The sequence below is a fragment of the Macrobrachium rosenbergii genome, chromosome 9 (assembly GCF_040412425.1).
Source record: "Macrobrachium rosenbergii isolate ZJJX-2024 chromosome 9, ASM4041242v1, whole genome shotgun sequence".
Lineage (NCBI taxonomy): Eukaryota > Metazoa > Arthropoda > Malacostraca > Decapoda > Palaemonidae > Macrobrachium > Macrobrachium rosenbergii.
Genome location: NC_089749.1, coordinates 28,073,948 through 28,098,970, shown reverse-complemented (window position 1 = coordinate 28,098,970; position 25,023 = coordinate 28,073,948). Strand labels below are relative to the sequence as shown.

Genomic DNA, 25,023 nt, shown 5'->3' with positions numbered 1-25,023 from the left:
AGGCATGGACGTTTATGTGCCATCTAAATGGGCTCAGGATAAACCAGAGAGAAACCAGAATGCAGAAATAAGGACTCCTAAACCTCCTATGTGGGTGGTAGCTTCAGCCAAGGAGGAAAATTATAACTACTATAAACTTTGCAGGTTTCCTCAGAAAAAGGTGGGAGGAACAAAGACCGGAGATATTTCTCGTTTTGGGAAGAACACAGTTCATATTCATGCCAAATCCACAACCCAAGCATATATGCTGACCTTGTTGGACATAAAAAATGATGAAATGATTACAAAGTTATGGGAGAGGAGTACTATTTGATAAAGAACTTATGACAGAGTGAAAAAGGCAGCTATTGCCAACATGATCATTTTAACCCTTGTAGACTCTGAAGTACCTTCTCATGTCATATTTGAAGATGAAAGGGTACGAGTATGTCCTTTCCAGCAAAGACCAATGCAGTGCTATCATTCCTTTAAGTTTGGCCACCCATTCAAAAAACTGCAAAAATGCAAAAATTTGTATAAATTGCTCTGCTATCCATCATGATGATGAATGTAATAGAAAAGCAAAATTTGTTAATTGTCAACTGGAACATAAATCCAATAACAAAAATTGTGAAATTTACAAATTTGAACTGCCTGGAGAACTGCCTGCACTAAATAAAGCCAGTGCAGAACATGTAAGTATCGGTTTTGCAAGAAGACAATTAGGTCAACAACCTAGGAGCTATGCTGAAGTTCTTAAGCCACTACCCCAATCTACCACTAGGGGTGCAGTGGCAGCACCCTCTAATGTAGCAGGTGCATCAACCCCTGTGGTAGTGGCCCAGCCATCTGGGTCAGTGCTCGGCCTGTTGAGGCTAGAGCACAAGCCTCTAAGGAGGATAAGATGGCACTTAACCCAACCACCTTGGAATTGTCTCAGACAGAGTCTCTGCCTGATTTAATGGAGACTGAGGAGCAAAAGCACCAAAAGAGGAGACGCTTGGTCTTCAAGACCTAAATTTCATAATCAATCAGTCAGTCAATCTAAAGATGAAGTCCTTATGGGGGAAAGCCTCCATATCATCGCCTTCTTCCTATACCTGTACAGAACGCTTATCAGCAGCGCCTTGGCGCCCCAAGAACTCTGTGCTACTCATTTTTATCTTGCACACATTTTGCATTTATGTGTACACCTGTGACTCGCACACTACATTTCCGAGTTGGTTGAATCTCTCTCTCTCTCTCTCTCTCTCTCTCTCTCTCTCTCTCTCTCTCTCTCTCTCTCTCTCAACAAAATACTGTTTCTCCAGAGATTCAGCAGTATATGAAAAAAGTAAAGCGTTCGTTGCCCCGTTTATCCGGTAAATGCCGAGTCCAAGGTGGACCCCTGTGGAGACACTTCCACTGCTTCGAAGGTGGTTCATAAATATTGCTAGAAGCCTTACAGTGTGCTTACTCTGCCCCCTCTGGGTGCCTATTAATAATACATACCTTGTCACTACGTTAAAGTTTCGTGGGCCGCGGCTCTTACAGCATTATATCTAGACCACCGAAAGATAGCGGCTGTACTTAAAACTCGATTACGCCGAAGAAACTTCGGCGCATTTTTTACTTGTTTTCCCTCATGTCAGTTAATTTGTTTTGTATTTTAAATTAATGTTGGTTTTAAAACTTGGCGTCGCACATGAAAGTTGAATTAAGTTGTCACCGATGTAAATTATACAACTATTTTTAACGCAGCAACAAGAGCATCATAATGGGTATTTGTAATAAGTTTGCAAAGTTGCTCTGCATTCTTACATAAATTTATACGAATGCGTGTTTATAAGCACGGACACTCCAGCCCTTCATCGTAAGTTCAGTATATACGGTCTTGAAATGACGCAGTTGCTACGTTGGCTGTAATAAGTTTTTGACGTTACTGCCTAAATCCATTCGGTGTTTGTCCGTTCAAAAAGTCATTCCTATTCCCCTGTCCAGTCCCCTTCTCTCATCCTCTCTCCTTCGTATCCATCCGCCCTCCGCGTGTCCCTTTCTATCATTGAAGATGGGAGGCTGTTTCCATTATGCCCTCCAGGGCCAAGTCATTACTAAAGTCTTAATCAATTTGAAGAGTAATCCAATAATGTAAATCACAATATGTGAGCGTCATCGCTTCTTACTCTCTCGCAGCAGCACACCATTCTCTCTCTCTCTCTCTCTCTCTCTCTCTCTCTCTCTCTCTCTCTCTCTCTCTCTCTCTCTCTCTCGAGTTCTAAAGATGAGGTTCTAAGTCTTAAGTATATTTATATAATGAAACATGGTGGCAGTGCATATTTTTGCATTTATCAAAAAGAAGCACATATCACTATGGCATGTTGTCTAACTGCATAGTATCTTTGTTTGAGACATCCAAAAGTCGGGGGACAGGGAACAGTAAGACGTTTCTAATCAGAGGTTGAAACAGTTATTTCTGTAATTTTCTTCACATTTTAAATTAGCACATTGTCATTACAAAGTAAGCAAGGACATCGATCCCTTCAAGAATTTTCGTCAGCACTACCGCAAAACTTAGTTTCGCTGAGCATTGATTTGCATAATTCTTGTTTTAAGTCACATAGCAAGCGATTGTGGTGCGTCAGACTCGAAAGTCATGTATATTAGTTTGATCAGTAACCAGTGCGATGAATTCTCTTTATCAGTGTTTCTTGAAATTATTTTAAAAATTACAGTGCGCAAGTATGTTATTTTTAATGAGGGTTGTTTTAAATATAAAAGTAATCCTTTAGAACAGACGCTCTTAAGAACTGTTGACAGATGTGTACGGCTAGTTCTAGTAACTTCAACTTGAGACCCTACGTTGTATTGAGCTGGATGACGTATAATTGTTTAAATTGTTGAATTATCCTCCAGATCTTGAGTGTTTCTGCGAATCTAAAAGTCAGGTAAACTAGTTTTGCATAGATGATAACTCGAGCATCAATGACATTTAGATTTTTGAATAAACAATTTTCGATCATAAAAAAAAATTGTTTAATCACTCCGATCATTATGAAATTTTAAAATCCGAACATCATTTACAAACTTTTTGAACCTAAGCAAACTTCACAAAATGTCTCTCTGTTATATTTGGTTAGTTACTTACTGATGTTGATGGTTCCTCGGTGTGTCAGTTTTCTTTTGCATCCGAGTTGTGACTTGTCTGCTTCAATGTCAAAAAAGATGCTCAATTCCAAAACATGTCTTTGCTTACTGATTTGCATTGTCTTAATTGTTTAATAATGCAAATGTTTTAATGCTAATAATGATTATATATAAATATACAAATGGAATTTTTCTTCCGTAGATATCTTGATGTGTGAGATTCTGATGGTGTAAATTTCTTTGTTGGAAGGATCCCTCACTCCCTATATAATAATGGTTTCATGTTTCCGTCGGTCGCCTGTAAATGGCTCACTTGATCTCTATTATCTGGGGGTCGATGGCATGAGACTGTAATATTTGGTGACCTGTTGGCCCTGGTGCTGACGGTCACTTTACGCTGGCCTTACCATTTACAGTATTTGATAAACTGTTCACATAGGGCATCAGAACATGCTCTCTTTTGCAACTGTAGTTTCGTTGTGGGTCCCCTGTTTCTTCTTATGCTGAAGCTGGCGTTTCCTCTCATGCTTGATTATGTGTTTCCCATCATGCGTTTCCTCTTTTATGCAATTAATGACTCACGTAGAGCTTTGAGAGTCAACGATCTTTTAACTTTCGTCTTCACAAGTCCAGGCATAGTTAACATTTCCAATCCAAGCATCATGTACAAATTTTGTTTTCGTCCAAGCATTACATGCAAAATATTTACCGCAAGATTTATCCAAGTTCCTTCTGCTCCATGCCAAACAATTGGGGCATCTTGTATGTTATCTGACAGGTTTTACTTTAATATGATTAGCGTTTCTGAGCCATAGGACATTTTCTCCGATACAGAGAAATGTACTTCAAATATTGTTGGGGTATTTTATCATTCTTTAGGCTTTAAAGATGTTAATTTGATTAAATTGTTATCTTCCGGGATACCAGGAGATTTAGGAATATAAGGACTTAAAATTTCAAGGGAAATAATACATTCACGATGCGAAACCTTATCGCAATTGCTGTATTCTGCTGCTTAAACTAAAAATAATGCTAGGTAAACTGTATTCTCGGTGATATAACTCGTGAATCAGTATACTCATGGTTTTCATGAATTATGTTGATTATTGATACAGTATGATTTCTGGTGGCTTGGTAAATCATCATTCGGATTTCACCTGCCTTAGATTCAGTGCATTAACTGAGAACATAAAGTACTCCAAGATTTTGTAGGGGTATTTACAAACATGAAGGTGGCTAATTTATATCTGTGTAAACAAATCCAACGCAATATTGACAGTTGTTCGTACAAACAAGGTGGTTTTGCTGTCGATTGTAACGCTATCTTGAAAACCAAGTAACCATTGATATTTTTCCTTTCTTAAGGGGGACTGTGTAGAAAATGTAGCAGAGGCGTGACTGACTACCCCCTGTGATTATTTATTTACAGGGTCCGTATCGAACCACCGCATTGGTAAGTTGGCTTTTGCCGACCATTGTCTCGGCCTAATAGATTGAGTACTGACCTACACAAGAACTTCAACTGTTGCTTCTGGACTGATTAAAATTGAGACTACAGTTAATGCACTTGTAGACGGTAGATCACAATAAGCTTTTGAATGAAAACACCCATTTCCGTTTCCATTGTTTACATCTGCGCCTGCTTTTTCTTTCTGTTCTTATACAAGTTGTTTATTGTTTCCTGGTAACAGCGGTTTTAGTCCTTTGTTATTTTTTCGTAGTTTTAAGGGTTCGTTCGTCTCTCTCTCTCTCTCTCTCTCTCTCTCTCTCTCTCTCTCTCTCTCTCTCTCTCCGTGATATATTTCTTTTCCCAAGGCTGGGGGAATTGACTGCAGCAAATGCACTGGTAAAGTGCATCCTGTCATGTTGTTTGAAGCAACGCTGCAACCCCCCCCCCTTTTCCCTCGCCCTCCCTCTCCCCATTCCCTAAGGAAAGGGAGGGGCCGGGGGGGAAGAGGAGCCAAGAAAATGCTCGAGGCTTCTTCCTTCCTGCATTGGCTGGCTTTATGATTCAAGGGTTTTTTCTATTTTTTATTTTTGTTCCGAATGATGCAAGGCTGTGCGCTCTGGGTTTTTTAAGAATTCTCAGTAAACAGGCTTTTCGATGTTTTCTGTTATGAATGACGGTGAATAGCTTTACTTTGTTACTTAAATTATCATTATCGTTAAATTTTTTCCTGGATGGCGAATGATATTCCATCGTAATTCTCTCTGTTATAGCAAATACTATTATTTCATCAAATTCTGTAATACAGTAAAAAGAATCAAATCGGGAGATTGTCTTAGATGACGAATACATTCCGCTAAAGTAGTTTGAAATAACAGGTATCATTAACTCGTACGGTTCTCTTATAATTATGAAGCATATAATTGATTTAAACTTGTCTTAAACAGAATCTACTGGTTACTTTTTTACCAGATATATATGTATTTATAATAACCACAGTGGCCTCTTCTCTTCTCGATTTCTTCTTAATTTCTTAATACACTTGTCACTACAGAGCCTAAGAATCAAATGAGGAACCAGGTAAAGAAATTCCGACGACCTTGGCAGGACTCAAGTCACACCAGGTGGGGGAACGTTAACCGCTTGACCACGCATACGATGAATATCATTGACTCCTGAGGGTGTGTTGTATGACAAATGTCATTAATGTATAGGGTTTTCGTGTGTGACGATTATCACCAACTCGTAAGCTGCTCTTAGAATGAGTATCGTTATCTCGGAAGGTAGTTCTCAAGTGACGAACCTCGAACGCTCGTAAGGTTGTCTACTTTGATAAGCATTTTTAACCTGTAAGGATACCTTATATGATAACATCGTCAACTCACTAGGTTCTCTTATTTAACGTATGAGTAACTGTAATTTTTGTTACCCGTAGAATTTGGGAGAGTAGGTAATAGACTTGCGGATTTCGACAAAGATCGTATTTAATGTTTTCTATTCGGATTTGTTAGTTTTGCGAAGATTACATAAATTTAATATTTTATTTGTATTGAGTGACTTTTGCATCTGCCGTTAGTGCATCATATACATAAAATGTTTATGCGTTAATAGTATATATGAATATAGAACCTCTTTTTACATTGCAGTCCAAATGTGTGGTTTACATTTCAGAAAAACGGGAGTAGACGACCCCCCCTCCAGAAAAAATATATTTAAAGCTTTTTATATATATATATATATATATTTAAAGCTTTTTCGATTTACTCTATGGTGACACCAACTCAGGACCTTAGACAGAAAGAGGTCGTCTCAAGAATGTAACGATATACTAAAAACGATTAAATATTCACTTAATTTCCACAGTTTCTTTGAGGAGCTTTGGAGTGTCACATTGCCGAGGAAGAGGCTGAATCACACAGTCAAGCAGCTTCTGAGCATCCAGTTGTGACGATGCACTCTTGCCTCAGACCTGCTCGATAACGGATCCAGTCACGGACTCAACCTCAAGAAAGTTACCCTTAATGGAATTATTTATCCCAGTTGTCGGTACCTTACTTTCAGTATCGCCATGGTTGGCCTTTATACTGCATTTTCAAAAGCTGGTTAACCCAATGACATCACATCAGTTGTATCTAAAAGCCTCCTTATTCGTGAAATCGTGTTATAGTCACTTTGATGCCGTTGCCTTTGGTCGACAGGTTTCCATCCTCTCTTGATGTCTCTCAGGTCTTGTTCAATGCCTCTCAAGTTAGGCCTTTTCCTTTTTGGTGTGGAAAATGCTCTTTCTTTAGTCATCACCATCCTGAAATGTATGCGTTAACGTGATAAAACTGCACCAAAGATATCCTGTGAATGGCACCTTAGTAAAGGGTAAATCCAGTTCGTCTTTTTCTCCTCGGTATTTTAGTTTTTACATTTTTTCCACTTTTCCCTCGTGAATCCACGAATCGCTGTATTATCCTCTCATTAGAGGGATTTCGGCTTTTGTTTCGCCTGGAATTTTATTTCCTCGTTGAAGGCATCTTGCCTTATTTCTCTTCGCTGGAGCTGGATGATTCTATGAGATGGCTTAAGCTCATTTTTAGGCAGTCATCATTCATGGTTCTGTGTGTAGGTGTGTACGTCTGTAAGTTTCTCTAAGAATGCGATTATTAATTAACATTATATACATATTAGCGAATTAATTATTCGCTTCATGTAGCAGGAATACGTGAACTACCTTATACTGTCTCTGTTCGTCTCAGTTGTTATGCTAAATCTAAAGGTCTACATTAGTCCTCATATACTCTTTAACACCTTGCCTCATTTACTGGAAAAGGACCACGCTGGCATAGGTTAAACTTTATGTAAACCAACCATTCTCTCTCTCTCTCTCTCTCTCTCTCTCTCTCTCTCTCTCTCTCTCTCTCTCTCTCTCTCTCAGATGGGAGGTCTACCGTCTGAATTGAACGGCCTTACGCCAAAAAGCGTTCCATAAGTGTGGTACATTGTCAAAGGAAATAGAATGACTGATGTAGACCTGTGGACACATCCATCTTTTCACGAATGAATTTACATCAGAAGCAGATATTTAGTGTCATTAATTTGTTTTTTCTTTATTTTGAGTTACGATTTAGTACGTCCTTACATATCAGTCGATCAATCTCTTCTGCTTTTCAGCCGGTGTTTGGAATTTCCTTTGTCATGTTTTGTATGTTAATAAGATTTACGTAAATAAGCCTTAATAAAAATACTTCTCAGAATGTAATTTTTGCGAAGTTTTGTTGGGATTCCTTAGATGTCATAGTTGCTTTGATTGTTCTTACGTGGTAATGAGGTTGATCGTGACGATGGTGTAGATGTTTATGAAGGGTAAGTTGTATTTTAACTTTTATCGTTTTTGGCTATGCGCATTGTCACCGTATGTCATCCGTAACGATTCCCAGTATAGACATTCGTAACTATGTTGTGAGTGCAGTATACTCGGCCCCCCTCTCTCTCTCTCTCTCTCTCTCTCTCTCTCTCTCTCTCTCTCTCTCTCTCTCTCTCTCTCTCTCTCTCTCTGCTGTGCTTTAACACATATGGCTTATCATAACGATAGGAAATCTGAGGTTTATACACTAACAGTAGAAAGATAAAATCTTTCGTGCCCTATTGTTTCAGGCTCATTCTTGTATGATTTATTCACGATTGATTGATAGTCTGTTTAACTGGCGTTACAACACCAGAGGATATATACACTGGTGTGATTTATTCTTGAGTGAAAATCGTAAGTCAGTGGAAGTAGAAATCGTGGTCCCCTCTGAATATTGATTTTGGGAATTTATTTCATGTGGGTCATCACTTGCCTATATATATATATATATATATATATATATATATATATATATATATATATATATATATATATATATATATATATATTGTCACGAAGTGATCAAACACCTGGTTATTGCACAAATAATAAGACCAAAAAGTTACCTCACTTCGACCAGATACTTGAAACCTCATAACAAAAATATTAAGACTGAATACTCTAAAGGTACAGTGATCCCTAAACTTACTTATCACTTGAGAAAATCAATCTAACTTGATCAAATTATCGGTGAGGTAACAACTAACAAGCTATAAACAGACTAGTGGAAAATGGGCATCACTTCAACAAACACTATAACGCTTTCCCTGGTTCTATTTCACCTAGATAAGTCTCAGGTGAACAAACAGAGGTATCACTTACCTTGTACACATTCATTAATTTCTCTAATTACTAGTGGTCAAAATGAAACGTTGTGCTTTTAAAACTTTAACAGACAAATTTCTTTCTAAGTTCAAAAGTCACATGCAGAGTTCACAATCTCAAAAAGATTTACTGTTATCTGACAACAGTGTAAGATTTAAGTATTTCTTAATCAAGTTTAATTCACAAAACTTTAATTTATTAAGAAAGCAATTTGGTTAAGTAAGTTTCAAACCATTAACTCTCACTCAAGTTTTAAACATATACCTGATTAACTAAACTCAACACAAGTGTTCACCAAAATATTGCTGACTGAAATCCATATAAGTATTCTCTGAAATCTCAATGATAAGTATACACTAGCAAAATGCTAAGTAATCACCAGCACAAAACTTTGGAAAACACTAATTATAAAACTAGAGTAATATGATAACACAAACATATAAAAATGAAATATGCAAAAATGGAAATATACAGCAGCAATTTCATTAAGACAAAAATATGTTTCAGAGACAGCACTGCTAAGTCACAATGATATACACAATGATATATAATATAATTAGCAGCAAGACACATTAGAACTCACTATAAGAGACATTATCCACCTCTTATCAAAATAATAATAATCTTTTATCTAGAACATCACTTTAACTCCCAACAATATAAAACCAGTAAACATCACATTACCTTTTACAAGTGCTCCACCATTATACACTTTCCACATTGCTTGCACAATATAGATACCTTAGATCAATCTTACAAAATGTATACACTTCGTGGGTGAATTTAACGAAACTTTTACAAACAGGAGAGCAACCAGTATAACAGTAATTGAGAGAGAGAGAGAGTGAGAGAAGCTTATCCCAGGAACCTCTTTTCCTGACTGACTGTTTCTGGTTCAGTACTGCACTTTTATCTTTAAGCCCTCCCAGAATACATGATACATAAAGTGTACATACATTATACACACAGGTATACATGTATGGTATACATACAGGGAATTCTAAGGCTCAGAAGGAAATATGCCAGAGCACTTATCAGTGATTGACACCATCCGCTCACTCAAACCACCTGAGCAAATAGAAAGAAGCGATTTGTGTCCAAAACTGGCTCGCTGTCAGCATGTAAATTTCATCTACCTCTGTTTCTCATTCTTTCTACTCAGGATCATGGAAAATAATAAGCATAGACACAGATAATAACCACAGGATAGGCACACATGATAAACATGTAACAAGCAACTTGCCGATAGCTGTCAACTTGTCAACGATAACCAAAGAGGCCCTCTCTGTCTCTACAGCATTAACACTCAGTACTCGTTTTAATATAGCGCACAATATATTAAACAAATGGAAAAAAATATCAAGACATTTTAAGATCACATGATACACAATTTATCTGTAAGAAAAGACATTTTAAAATCATATCTCACAACAAACGACGAATCTGCAAACAAAACATAAAAATTTTCACAGAGATACATATTATATTTGTAGAATGGTTTTATATATTATAACACCTTATATATATATATATATATATATATATATATATATATATATATATATATATATATATATATATATATATATATATATATATATATATATATATATACACTGTATGTATTACATATATTTTGTCTTCATAAATGACTGCCCGTGACATGTTCTTGCATCTTGTAAGTTATTAAGAATATATAAAGATGAGATTTTAGACTACTCTTTTAGGCCCTAAGCAGAGAATTGTGTACCAGGTAGATAGTCGGCTGTGTAGGCTCATTGCCAGGGTAGAGATTGGTATGGGGCATGCAACCTTATGTTAGAACAGTTGCTCATATCCTTATGGTTGACACCAGCAGAGCCATCCCTCTCAGAAGAGGAGACGGGTGGTCTTTTATATATATATATATATATATATATATATATATATATATATATATATATATATATATATATATATATATATATATATATATATATATATATATATATATATATTGTATTGTTTCCATTTATGGTTTAGGTGTTTGAAGGTTTATGTGTTGTATTAAAAGGAAAAAATATATAATTAAAGAATGAAAAAATAAAAACTGTTACTGTGATTTGTTCAGCTTTCTAACAAGGCAGCTAGTTCGGTAGTCTTCATTGTTTGTGCTGGAAACTGATCCCGGGGAGATTCTTTGCCTTGTTTGTTGACTTTAAAGATGAAGAGACCAGATTATACTCCACTCAGCATTACCCAGCACGCACTCACTCTCCGAGTGAGTTCAATGAATTTAACCTTCCAGTTAAATGAATTAAATATAAGTCCATGCTTAAAGTAAGGATTAAAGCCTTTGGATTCATATATAATGCTTCATAATAGTCCACTTGTTTTGAAACCTACACAAAACCTCATCAGTCGTGTTGTTCATTATTTGTATAACTATTCTTTATATTTCAAAAGAAATAAAAAATAATTTGTCTTATGTAATATGGCGTCACAGCTGCTGTGGTCATCGATGCTTCTGAGCAGGCAAGAAACAGGAAAAAAATACTGTTAGTCCCTGAGGAGAGAAAGTGATTTGAAAACAGGAAAAGATTTCTATCTTTGAATTGATGGCTCAGTTTGCGAGATGGGAATTTTTGTCAGGAACTGATCACTCCCTTAGGATTATGCTTCCTTTCTGTAAATACGAGGCATATAAATATTTTAAACGTAGGTTTTAGCAAGTGTATGTTCGTTGAATTAAAATGCTATTATTTTTTCTTTTTAGGTTTGTATGATTCGTGTAGAGGCATATCTTTAGGAACAAGTTCCAGGATAAAGGTATTTTCATTTTTGTGGTCTTAGGCACTAGTTTCAATTATTATTATTATTATTATTATTATTATTATTATTATTATTATTATTATTGTAATGTTAGAAGTAGTCGCACTGCTCAGTTGTATGCTTCTCTCTCTCTCTCTCTCTCTCTCTCTCTCTCTCTCTCTCTCTCTCTCTCTCTCTCTCTCTCTCGATAACTTTGAATATCAATGTCTTAGTATCTTAGTATCTATTATATCTTGTCAGATTCCCTCCCGAACTTGTGTATATCGACCTTTTTTTGCCACTAATTCAAATTAACTAAATGTTTGCGTCTACTAGAGGTTTCATGTATATATATATATATATATATATATATATATATATATATATATATATATATATATATATATATATATATATATATATATATATTGTAAATATATAATATATATATATATACTGTATATATATTATATATATATATATATATATATATATATATATATATATATATATATATATATATATATATATATATATATATATATATATATACAATCATGAAGCTACAAATGTCGTTTAATATCAAATTCACGCTATCTCGAGTATCTCCCGATGAAGAATTATCACCGAAGGAAATTTATATAAGTGATAAATGAACAGGTACCACTGGGACGCGAACCCTTGACATGGACCCATTCAACGACTCCAGTGGACGTTACCACCGCGCCATCAAGATGGCGCGGTGGTAACGTCCACTGGAGTCGTTGAATGGGTCCATGTCAAGGGTTCGCGTCCCAGTGGTACCTGTTCATTTATCACTTATATAAATTCCCCTTCGGTGATAATTCTCCATCGGAGATACTCTCGAGGTAGCGTGAATTTGATATTAAACGACATTTGTAGCTTCATGATTGTATATAAATCACGGTGTGATAAAAAAAATTTCATATATATATATATATATATAAATTAGATATACATACTGTATATATACATATATGTATGTATGTAGGCCTGTGTATATGTCCACAAATAGGTAGATAGTTTATAATTTTTTTTCTTTTGTTAATACAACCATTTCATAACAATGGCTTCTGTGTATTTTCCGAGGTCCTTGGAGGTAAGAAATTTTAAGGCATCATTTTGCTCGTTTTTCTCTTAAAATATCTGTTTTAAACATTAAGTTGATTTTCCTTATGGAAATTTCTATCCTGACAAATGTTTAAGCAAGTGATTTTTTTTTATTTAGTGTGCATTATATAATAATCTCCATCAAATACTTACGTTTTTATCCGGAAAATGTCAGGGCAAATATTCCATTTGTGTTTGTCAACTTCTACAGCTCTTTCAGTAACGTTGAGAGGCGGTTATTTTCTAATGGATTTTCCTCGAAAAATGTTTTTAGGCTTAGAAAATGTACATTTGTATTTTCCAGTTTTGATATTTAGAAAATATATGAAAGTCGTATCTGCTCTGCGGTTTGTAATAAAAGTCGAAATTTTTAGGTGTATTAAGAACTGAAAGCTCTGTGTAGTATTTTCCTCAATATTTAGTTGATATATTATTCCTTTGAAAACATATGATAAGTTGAATAAGGCTGTTACATGAGCAAAACAGGAAAGTGGAACAATTTTAATGAAGAATGAGTGAAAGCAGCTCGTTGCACATACATCATGTTGGCGCAAATGGCTTGACCAATTTATCAGGTTTTGTGGCTCCTGGAAGTTTTTATACTTACACACACACACACACACATATACGAGTATATATAGTTATGTAATTGTAATAGCCACAATGCCCTTTTAACTTCTCGAATTCTTCGCGCATTTGTTTGGATAACCTTGTCACTACAAAGCCTTAAGATCCGAATTCAAGAAATATGAAGAAATTATGATGACCATTAGTGAGAAACGAACCCGCGTCACCATAATCACGACGAGGTCACGTTGGTCGGCAACGTGACCTCGTCGCGATTATGGTAACGCTACCGGGCATCATAATTTCTTCATATTTCTTGCACTTGGGTCGTAAGGCTTTGTAGTGACAAGAGTATACAAAAAAGCGCGAAGAATTCGAGAAGTTAAGAGGGCATTGTGGCTATTGCAATTACATATGTATCTGGTAAAAAGTGATCAGCAGATTCTACAAAAGTGATGATAATCATATATATATATATATATATATATATATATATATATATATATATATATATATATATATATATATATATATATATATATATTATAATCTGTTTAATAAAATGTTTGTATTATGTAAAGATGATGGTAATGTATGTATTGAGAGAGATTACTGGTCAAACGCACGAACATGCTTTCTGATGTTCTCGGTGACAACTCCTTTTTCTAATATTTTTAAGTAACGCTATCAACAGGCTTACCACATGCCTCTTATTGCACAATTTCATAGGGAAAAATTAGATATCCCAAAACTTCGTAACGTGACCTACGAGTAACCTGTTTATGAATAAATAATTTTTAGCCTCTCTCTCTCTCTCTCTCTCTCTCTCTCTCTCTCTCTTGTACATTTTCCATTTTTCAGCTTGCGTTGCAGTTGGCAGTTTTCTAATATCCGGTAAATATCAGAATGACATCATAAAAAATTTTAGCCCAAGCAGTAACTCCAGAAATATGTTTTTTGATACGGAAGACGAAGGATTTGTGTGTGTGTGTGTCATGCAGACCGAGAGAGAGAGAGAGAGAAGCGAGAGAGAGAGAGAGAGAGAGAGAGAGAGAGAGAGAGAGAGAGAGAGAGAGAGAGAGAGAGAGAGCTTTGTTTTCATTACATTATGTACTTGAATGATTAAGAGCAATAGGCCATCTCAGAACTTGATGGTTTCTATATGTTGTCATTGGTTGTTTTTATTGCCAAATTTTAAACTTAATTCAACTTTTTCTTGATAGGAAGGCCACGTTAACAGAAAACAGAAGTCTTACGCAGATCCATAATGGCAGTTATCGGGGTTCTTGCGTCGTGGCAACTACTAAAGATTTATTAACCGAATTTACTCGCGAGCTGTCCCTGTTCCCAAACCGTTGTTCTTGGCCGTCCTTTTGATGGTTTTAAATATTCTGCCGTAGTTTGTAACACGGCCGCCTTTACCACTCATTTTCCACTTGCAATTTTAGCTGTTGATTCTTGCTCTAGCACTAGCGAGCGGGAGCAGGCTGCCTTCTAAATGATTTTCTGATTCCCATTATGGCTTTCCTTCCGTCCCCTCCACCTACCTAGCCCCCACCCCGCCCTCCGAGGAAAAGAAATTTCATATCTTTATTTCCGAAATGTCATTAGGCACACGTGTGCCGATTAGGTTGTAGGAGGTGGATTGGGCTGCGGTGAGGGGAATGGGAAGGGAAGGGGAGGGGAGGGAAGGGAAGGGGACAAAGTGCTGGGTACACTCCTCACGAGGAATTTTTAGGGCGAAGATGACATTTGATTATTATTATTATTATATATTATTATTATTATTATTATTTCTTCATGTGCATACAATAATTATGTGTAATTATTGTATTGGTTTTACTCATTTGCATGATTAATTTGTATGCTAGTTTTAGCATTGATGGGTATTGTCTTTCATTTGTGTTTTAGGCATTTTAAATTTCTACGAGGTATAGTTAGTTATAAGGCGTCGGGCAAGTGCTGCATGATGAACGAATATGTTCCGTGAGGATCAGAAAACATTCTCGGAGATGGTTAATAAGGTAATGATATTGCTAGTGAATCAAAGGACTGGCCTTTTTTCATTGCTTGTAATCCGTATTGACTTTTTTTTCTTCATTTACCATCAGCAGCGTGGGTAGCTTTCAGTTGACTACGTAAGCAAGATATTTAATACAAGGTTTCAAATACTGTTGTACTTTGACTAGTTTTCTCTCTTTATGTATTCTTTGTTACTTTATGTATTCTTTGTTACTTTGGTGTACATTGTAGTATGCTGTGAATTTTATATCTTGATAGTGTATCCTGGATATACTTTTAGCGTGAAAGTTCCAATCAGCGGGCAGTCATAATTGGTTGCCACTGAATTTAGAAATATTTAAATTCTTTTCTCGGCCAACGGATCTTTCTAAAATGCGTAAATCGTAAAACTCAAGTTGTACTAGAACAACAGCGTAGAGGGCTTCTACCTCGGCGTTTGAAAAAGGAAATGGAACATGTCTCTCATGGTCCTGAATATTGTATCCAATTTCTTGTTTCAAAAGATGTCGTGGTTTGAGCTTTTTTTTTGTCTGGGTGCTTGGACGAAAGTGCAATGGAAGGCTGTAAATCTGGATAGTGGTAGAAAACAAGAAAAAATGCGATGGCAGATTGCCAGCAGCCCTTGAGCTACGTCAGACGCACCTTTCGGCGTCTGTCACTTTCCATTACGTAATGCCAGTGAAAAGTCCGAGTTCTATATTTCCTGTAATTTGTATAAAAGTGAATGTTTATTTGTTTGGATGCTTTAGAAATCCGAACCGCTCGACAGACCCGGGCAAAATTTTGCACGCCGCCTCTGTTTCACCCCGGAAAGGTTTATAACTCAAAATTAAAAACCCCTACCCCATGACAGACATACAATCACAGATAAAACAAAATGAAAATTTTCGTTTTTACATCACCTTTTCCTTTAGTGCTTGGTTAATTCTCATTTTTCACCTGACGCTTCACCTTTTTTCCAAGGTGCTGTCAGACGTATGACTAACCTACAACAATAAACCCAGATCCCCTATAACATCAGTTTTCGATCAGAATTTGCGTGAATTTTTTTTTATCCATTTATAAGAATTATTAATAATTGTTTATTGCCTCGATAAAATCAACATTGAAAACCTACAGGGCATAAAACTACAGGAACCCGACAAAGTTCCAGCCTCCCTTCCATTGCTATGTGAAAGGAATCGTTGTCATACATCACTCATTAAACCCCTCCAACTGCAGACCATATAATCAGTTTAGTACATCCAAAAAATTAAACAGGTCTGTTTGATTGTATTAGAATTACTTTCATTCAGTCATAAAGCAATGTAATTCAAAATATGACTTCTACCACCACATCAGTCAGCCCTAACAATTGTTGCCACGAAAAAAGTAGTAATAGACCATATGTTTCTGTGACAGGCTTAACTCATTAAAAAAAAAAACTCGTCGAAAGTACCAAATTTTTTCGGTGTTCATTTTAAGCCAAACGTATCTTAATCATACCCTGCCAATAAAATACAAATTCTTAAGTACGTTGTGGTGTTACCATCATCATAACTAAGTACTTACTCCACGAAAAGAAATTCGTAGTTATGGGCACAACTTTGGAGATCAAGAACTAATTCATCGCCATCATCGCATGCATAATAGTAAACCAAATGCTTCTGTGACAGATCTACCCCCTCATTAGAAAATTACTAGCGATGAAACCACATTTTGTTTCCAGTGTCCATCTTAAGCCAAACATCTTAATTATATGTTGTATGGTTAATCCATACGATTTTGGTTTGCACTTACTTGCCAAAGTTGCAGGCGTTGGTCAACCTGGCAGCGACGACCTTCGATAGAACATTCTCTCTCTCTCTCTCTCTCTCTCTCTCTCTCTCTCTCTCTCTCTCTCTCTCTCTCTCTCTCTGAGCCCCATGTACCTAACTACTAAAATATGAATGTGAAACAAAAGAAACCCATCTTACAAAAATAGAGCTTATTATGCAAGTGTAACAACAAGACAAGTAAATGAAATTATACATGATAGATAATTAATCCCATTAAGCTATATTCCAAAGAACAAACTAAACCATTACAAGGAAAACATAATGTGTGGGAGTTCACTCCCACCTCCCAGGAAGTCACCAAGTCTTACCCCATTATCTATGAGTCTGTTATTAATAACTTTCAGTGTCACTACGGTCCACAGTTCCATTTCCGCAAGGGGCTATATGCCGTGACTGTTTATGGTTTCTGCCTTGCTCGAAACATCTGCAAGGAATAGGGCCATCACCATTAGAAATCAGAGTTCACCCATTTCATAACACACAGAAATACATTGTAAAGGAATAGTGACTGCAACATAATCAGGTCTATAATGAAATACTTATAAAGGTTAGTAGTTTTCTAAATTTCTACTCACTCTTTCAGCCACCAGGAATCCCACTTCCCAGGCAGTCAACATGTCCTTCCAGTCTGGTCTTTCACAAAGGAGTGGATGATCTTTCACAAGATCCCTCCTCACTTAGTGGTTTCGTAAAACACAAACTGATTCACATTTCTATTCAACACACCCAGAAATCCGACTAGAACCAGACCTCAGGCTTCTAGAAAGTTCTGTTTAGAACAGGGATGGAAAACTCCGTTCGGGCACTTGTATAGTATCTGGGCACTCTCCAAACAGGTAGTCAGTGCTGAATCGCATAGAATTCTTTTTAGCTGCTGCGACAGGTGCCATCTTATCAAACACCCAAGTTCTTCCACCTGCGAAACCGTTGAATATTGCAAGAGTTTGTATGTCGCAAATACCTCCGCACCCCCATTTGACATATACATTGCCAATAAGATACAAATTCTTTAGTACCTTGAGGTATTACCATCATCATATCTAGAATGAATCTCCTTCGGTTTGTTGTGCAGTGAATTTCACGTAATAGATAAAGGGTCTGTCTACTGTTGAAAGGGAGACAGACCTTCTATTCCCCCCCCCCCCCGCCCACACACACAAATAAACAGACACACCTGAGCATGTATCTAGAAGTATAAGATTTTTATGTAATGTCACTGTTCAGTGATGCATTTCATTCTTTTCTAATATGGGAACGTAACTTCCTCTCCCCCTTTATCTTCCCCTCACCCATCCGGCTCCTCCTCCCCCTTCCTCTTCCTTTCTTTTCCCTCCCTCCCCCTACTCCTATCCCTTCCTCCTCCCTTACCTCCCACCCTCCCATCCCCTCCTTCCCCTTATCCCTTCATCCTCCCTTCCCTCTCCCCCTCCCATTCACCCTTCCATCCTCCTCCCCCCTCCACCTTCCCCTTCCATTTCCCCTCCCCTCCCCTCCCCATTCCCCCTCTTCTATCTTTCACTTCCCTCCCCCTCCCCCTTACCCTCTTCCCTCCGACTACCTGTTGTTATTCAGAGTTTTAACGGGCCTACCCGTGGGCTGTTATTCACAGGTTTTCTGGGTAGTGCCGGGTCGGTCATCTAATATATATATATATTCTTACAAACCGGGGGTCCTTGGAGGAAGGAAGGGGTTACTTTAATTTCGTTACTGCCAGTTGGGCCAAGGGAGAACACCAGTCTGTAAACAAAATGCAGGGGGGAGGTTTTTTCACTTACCTTATTTTACCCAATTAGATCAAATATTGTAAGGTCGCCATGGGAAATGAGGGAGTAATTTACGTTACCATGAATTTATTTACACATGAAGCAATGAAATGACGCTGGGAATTGAAGAGCCAGCAAACAACAAAAGTAAGAATGATGCAAGAATCAAATTCACAAGGACGTCAATAGCACGTCGTTAACTGAACATCGTAATAAGGCATAAATTAACCAGCTGAGGGGGCTTTCTTGCAACGGGCCGCTAACTAGACTTTCTTGGATTTTCTGTACGGCAGTGTTCCAGGGGACTTAATTTACAAGGCTTGGTTGACTGAGGCGCGAAGCAGGATTCCTGGAATAAAGAGCCAGGCTTAGTAATCGCATGCACTGGAAAGTTATCACATGAAACCTATGCACTAGGGAGAATTTAATCACTTGAGTGCTTAGTTTAAGTAGCCCTTATTTAGCACTATGGAGGAATTAGTCTACTTCTGGTCACTGAAACTTTTATTGGCACTGGGGAGAGAGAGCATGGGCTGTGTCGTCAAACTCAAAACAAGGGGGAGCTTGAAAGAGAATGGAAAAGTTGAAAATTAGGAATTGGGGGGAAATTTACGATGAGAGAAAGAATTGTACTAGCAGTAGACCGCTACTCAGACATACCGTATGATGTTGCATGAGCTCTTTGCAAGACAAACTGGGTCGCTGAAGCTTTGTCTACCACCACACAAAGGAAAGACAGGAGAAGGTTTTGTACGTCCTCTCGCGCTGGGGTTTTGAGCGCTTCTCTGCTGTTTCTCACCTCGCCTCTTGGACTCTTGGTTCGAAAAACATCTCCGAGTGCGTTCGTTCGTGCGCAAGCAGGGAACATCTGAAAGCAAGTCTTAAGCCAGTAAAAGGGTCACAGGGAAAGGGACCTTATAACTAAGTCTCTAAGGCTCAAAGTAGTAGCCCCCCGCTCGGAAAGGCGTTCGCCTTTTAGGCTTAACGGACTTCCTAGTCTCTCTCCTACCCTAACGAAGGAAATGCATCGACTGATCACGTGATTGAGGGGGTGAGGGGGGAGAAAGCTCAGGTGTGTCATTGTCCTACCTGAATTCGAAATAGGACGCTGCCCTTCTTTCCCGCCAGTAAATCCTAGCCTACCAGTTAACTGAGAAGCTCTTTTATTTAAAAAATCTATATATTATATGGCTGGCTAATAGGGAGGAATGAAAAGACGTGGGTATGTATATATATATATATATATATATATATATATATATATATATATATATATATATATATATATATATATATATATATATATATATATATATATATATATATAATCTAAGAGGTGATTGTGTAGTGTATGCCGATAAACTTACTTTTTCTTGTACATTGTATACAGGCCCATATAATACAGAATTCTCTTGCTGAAAATGTAAAAGATTTGTTCTGTTCGAGTGAATTTCACTTTGGTATAAACTAAAGTGTTATACTGAACACGGTTATGGAACGGAACGTTTATTAACGTTGTATGGAAGGCTTTTTTTATACGGAGAACGACTCTAGGACTAATTAGACCTGCCATTATCGGTATTGTTTATTTCTTGTTATATTGTCTTATTACGTTTTTAGATGTTAATTGGTTTATAATATTGTTATATGAATGCGTATGCCTTCATGGGATTTTTTGCGGGTATTGTTCGTCGGCAAGTTTTGCTTGTGCAGGAATAGAAATGCTGTGCTTGCGCAAGTTCCCAATTATATACGAATGTCTTTGTCCGTGTGCAAAGTTTTGTAAAAATTCGTTAATACTTTTAGAGAGAGAGAGAGAGAGAGAGAGAGAGAGAGAGAGAGTGTTTTCTGGGACTTCATGTAGGAAGGCGATAGGTCTATAATGATGGAACTTACTTCGAATCATCTTCCCTGCTGGAAATCTTTTTACACCGTCTGCAATCCATCAATTTCTTTGACAGCGACGTTTTCCGGGAAATATAACTTTAACGCTCGTCTCTCCAGAGAGGAAAAGGATGAACTAATGTCGACTTTGATTGACAGCCAACAGGAAAGCGCCTGGCTGATTGAATGTTTGGTTACCACCCAGGTAAAGAAGAGCCTTGGAAAAGTATTGAGATTTTGTGTCTAGGCTGAGGTTTTTTGTGACTTTGTCGTGGCTTTGAGATTGCCGATACGTTGATGTCGGAACTGTCAAAGTTTGTTGTTTATTCCTTGTGGCAGGTGAATGTTGTCATCGATTTGGTGAGTATTTTTTGCAGATGCTTTTTTGATTAAGGTCTTTGCTGTGGCGGACAGCTTATGATTAGGAATTATTCTATTTCAAGCAAGGTTTTTGGGTCCGTCCACAGTATTCGTCAGTCTTAGTTAAGAGGTCACGCAAAGGTTCAAAAGTCCCTATTGATTTTCTCATTATATACTGCATATACAGTATATTGGTGTCTGTTACGATTGGCGTAGAAGCAAAACGCTTCCTTGTTAGTAGCTATTTTGGGAAAGAATTTAGTTTACTTAGATCGACTGATTAGTCCTGGCAATCGACCATTGGTTGATACGTTGGCCGATAAGCAACCCAGCGGTCGATAGACCGTTAGGCCTTTGCCATCGGCCGAGAGGACAGATCGACTGGTGACTTGCGACAGTATTATTTGTTAAATTTGGTATACCATTGGAACGTAGAAGATTGCAATTCGGTCAGTAATTGGTTTGTAAAATTCTGTGACGAACGACAAAGAAAAATATACATCCGCGAAGCTTGTTGCCGATATGATGATTATTCCTGGGCTCAAGAAGTATTCATAATCTTCATAAAGAAATCTGGTATTATATTTCTAAGAGAAGGAAACTTTCAAGGTTGGAGTTGTGTAGTTTCTCATAACTTCAGTATTTCGAAACGAGAAACAAAATCATTTCAGTTGAGGATCCACGGTTGAGTACTGGGGACTCGGTCGCATGCGTATTAATAGCTCTTCAGCACGCGTCGAACGGCCAAGAGTGGTGGAAAACCCTTAGATTAATTCAGTGAAGCCACGACAGTTTCTGCTTTTTATTTTTGCCTATATATTCCTTCTTTGTGGTATTTGTTCATGACATTGAACTCTGTTGCATATCATCACGTTGAACATTAAATTACATGCCGACCTTTCGTTAGGCGTTCTGTTGTAGTGCCTCAGAGTCTTTTCTTTGTTTTATGCAATATTCCAATTTTAGATTTGGGGAATGTTCTGTATTCTATCAGACCAGGGCATGAAGCCTCTTTCAGACATCCCTTCACATCTGGCTTGGAATTGGTATGTATCACTTCTCTGCATTTTTTTTTTTTTTTACTAAAGCTGGTAATTCTTGAATTCTCGGATTCAGAAGCCGATCTAACCCATTACATGCATGGGGTAAAATTCTCTCCCAGATTGTTCTTATTGATCCCAAAAACCAACCTACCTTCACTTTGAAAACTGGGTTTGTTTTATTCATCAGAGTTAGGGCCCCTAACTTTTCACTCCCTCGGCCTTTGCCCTTGCGCCAAACCCCTCCAGGTTTTGTTTATCAACGGCATTGGGTTACCCATTTACTTTTTTGTCCTTTGAACTTCGTTGCACTAAAAGCATCCGAGTTACCCAAGTTTCCCTTTTACAGATTAGATTCGTCCAGAGCCTTAGGTTACCTATCGATCTTAGCCTGAAAATAAGAATATCATAGTCACAGGCTTGGGATGAAAGTGGAACAGTGGTTGGTGAAAATGACCGTAAGGTTGAATCATATCATTGTGAAAAGTAGTGGTACGTATCCATTGTGTTACGACGATTTTTGTTTAATGGCTAGATTTATTGAGTAGATTTTATCCGAAATTATTTTGTGCTTTATATTCATTATAGCTTAACTTCAGTCCCATTGATAATTTCTGGTTCACTACATACAGTTAATAGTTCATAATTTTTGTCTTGGTAAAGTTATTTTTTATTATCATTTTTGCTTGGCTGTAATGAAATTTTGATTTCGCGTTATATGGACTAACACACCCTTTGCATCGGTTATGTCTGCACGCTAGTATTTGTGTAGCAGTCTATCGAAGTGTCAGCGGAAGAATGATTAGCGGGTTTGTTTCGTTGGCAGTATTTCGGGGGAAAGGCAAAGGCCTTCGGTCAGAATACAGGACTGCTGGTGCTGTATGTGGGCGGTCACACAAGGAAATATTATCAAAATAAAGTTGTCAGGAAAATTAGGGTATAGCTTGGTATATCAATGTATCATTACCGAGTGCTGGGATTATCAATTAAAGCAGCAAAAGCTCAGTGCAGTAAGTTTAGCAAGATGAGAAGGCTGTCTGAGCTCCTAGGAAGCGTTAACGGCACTCTAAAGAATTTCTCCCCAACCAAAATTGAAGGCAGTATTGCATGGCAGCCAAAAGTCTTGAGTCAGTGCCTGAAATCATTTGACGTCAAATGTGGTGGTGAGTGAGCATGAAGCTCTTTATGGAGCCTTACAGTAGTTGAAGAAGTTATTTACGTATTTACGAAAGTAAATTTGTTGTGCTGTAAAAGCCAAAAACGTGTTGATTGTAAACAACTTATTTGTTAGTGCATTTAGATGGTATCAGTCATTTTGTAGTTTTGACCATCACCTACAAAAGATGTAGAGGAATTATCCAGAATAACTCCCAGATTCCAAAAGGTCTTGTGATGTTATTTAGAGAAAATTAATACCAACATGTCTGCAAATACGTGGGGTGGTTGTAAGCTGCTGTTGTCAGAAGCAGTGATACTGAGGGCGCTGTTCGCTCTCCAGTTCCGAGTATACCTTACTGGCTGCTATTACCTCCGCTGATTAAAGGCCGGATCCTCTTATGTTAGCACTTTGCCGTAAAGTGGTTACGCACAAAGCAACTGAGCTGTTGTGGGCGGTAGCTGTCATAAGCACTCATCTTTAATATTGTTTTCCACCACGGCAATTTCTCAGTGTCGCAGCCTTTTGCGGTTTCTCTTCTCAGCAACTTATAGCACCTGCCAGCAACGGCTAAGTTGCGCACTAGCAGCCAAACAAATCCTCATGAAAGCGAGGAAGCTATCATGGACTTGGTGATAAAAGCAGTAAAAGTAAAGGTATTGCTTGTCATTGTCGTGTTTTCGCATTGTAATGTCCATGTGGTCTTCTTTCTATACCGGTAGGTTAAATTGAACGACGGAGAGGCTTTATCTGTGTGCGTGAAATCTTTTCTGTGTTAGGTTCAAGTAGACAGAGTTCAGCAAGACTTTTGGAGGCAGTACGTATCCTTGATGCCCTCTGAGTAGAATAGAACGTTGAATATCTGTGCATCTCAAGATGAGGAGGGGCTTGGGTAAAGCCTGTGACTAAAACTTAGATATAACCACTCAAATAATAAACCAGAAGCCAGTGTTTGGAGTTTTTATATTATTGTCTTAAAAATTATAATCAATGACGAAGTTAGTCAACAAAACTGTACTTAAACCGAAGGAATTGAGACGCCAGTAAGCGTTGATTTTTATCGTTTAGTTCAGTAACCCCCAAATGGAATCTGATCTGACAATTCATGAGGAGAATATTACTTCTTAGCTTCTCTGAGATGTCGGTGGTGAAGTTAATATCAGTCTCTGACGCATGTTTGATATCCTGTGATATTGTCTTTATAGTTGAGTTACAGGAAGGCTCTGCTCTCGAGCATAGGATTGCAACTACCTTCTCAGTTTTTATTTTGCCACCCTCTCTCTCTCTCTCTCTCTCTCTCTCTCTCTCTCTCTCTCTCTCTCTCTCTCTCTCTCTCTCTCTCTCAAACACAAAATCAAAATGACATTGATCTTAAATAGGTGAGCTTGATAAGTCACAGAAGAATGAACGAGCTGCAGCGGCAAGGGGCTTTTTCTATTGTTTTATTGTATGTTTTGTTTTCTGTGGCGGGTCGAGTATAATATTATGCATCTTTAGGTTATCGAAGTTTAATGCTGTTAAAGAACGATTTGTGATGTTCATTTACGTTTAATTTTATTGTGCCACGTCGAGTCATTTACAGCCGCTTGTTAAAGTGGACATGAACGCAGTTGTACGTAGAAATTTTATGATGAGTGCTTGCAACGAGGTGATATTTGTAAATATAATCTATCGTCAGGTTTGGAATGGTTATTTGTTATGATTTGAGAATAACTGTGTACGTAG

At 37.6% G+C, this 25,023-nt stretch overlaps 1 protein-coding gene across 3 annotated transcripts in view; it reads left to right on the top strand.

The window, feature by feature from the left end:
* Positions 1-25,023, top strand: part of bsk (mitogen-activated protein kinase dJNK) — a 493,348-nt gene that overhangs the window by 296,435 nt on the left and 171,890 nt on the right. Inside the window, exon 1 of one of the 3 annotated variants that reach the window (XM_067108799.1) lies at positions 11,523-11,576. The exons of the other annotated variants lie outside the window; for them this stretch is intronic. The gene's annotated coding sequence lies outside the window, so the exon portion shown is untranslated. Of the gene's footprint in view, positions 1-11,522; positions 11,577-25,023 lie in introns of those variants that run through there. 3 annotated transcript variants of the gene reach the window in all.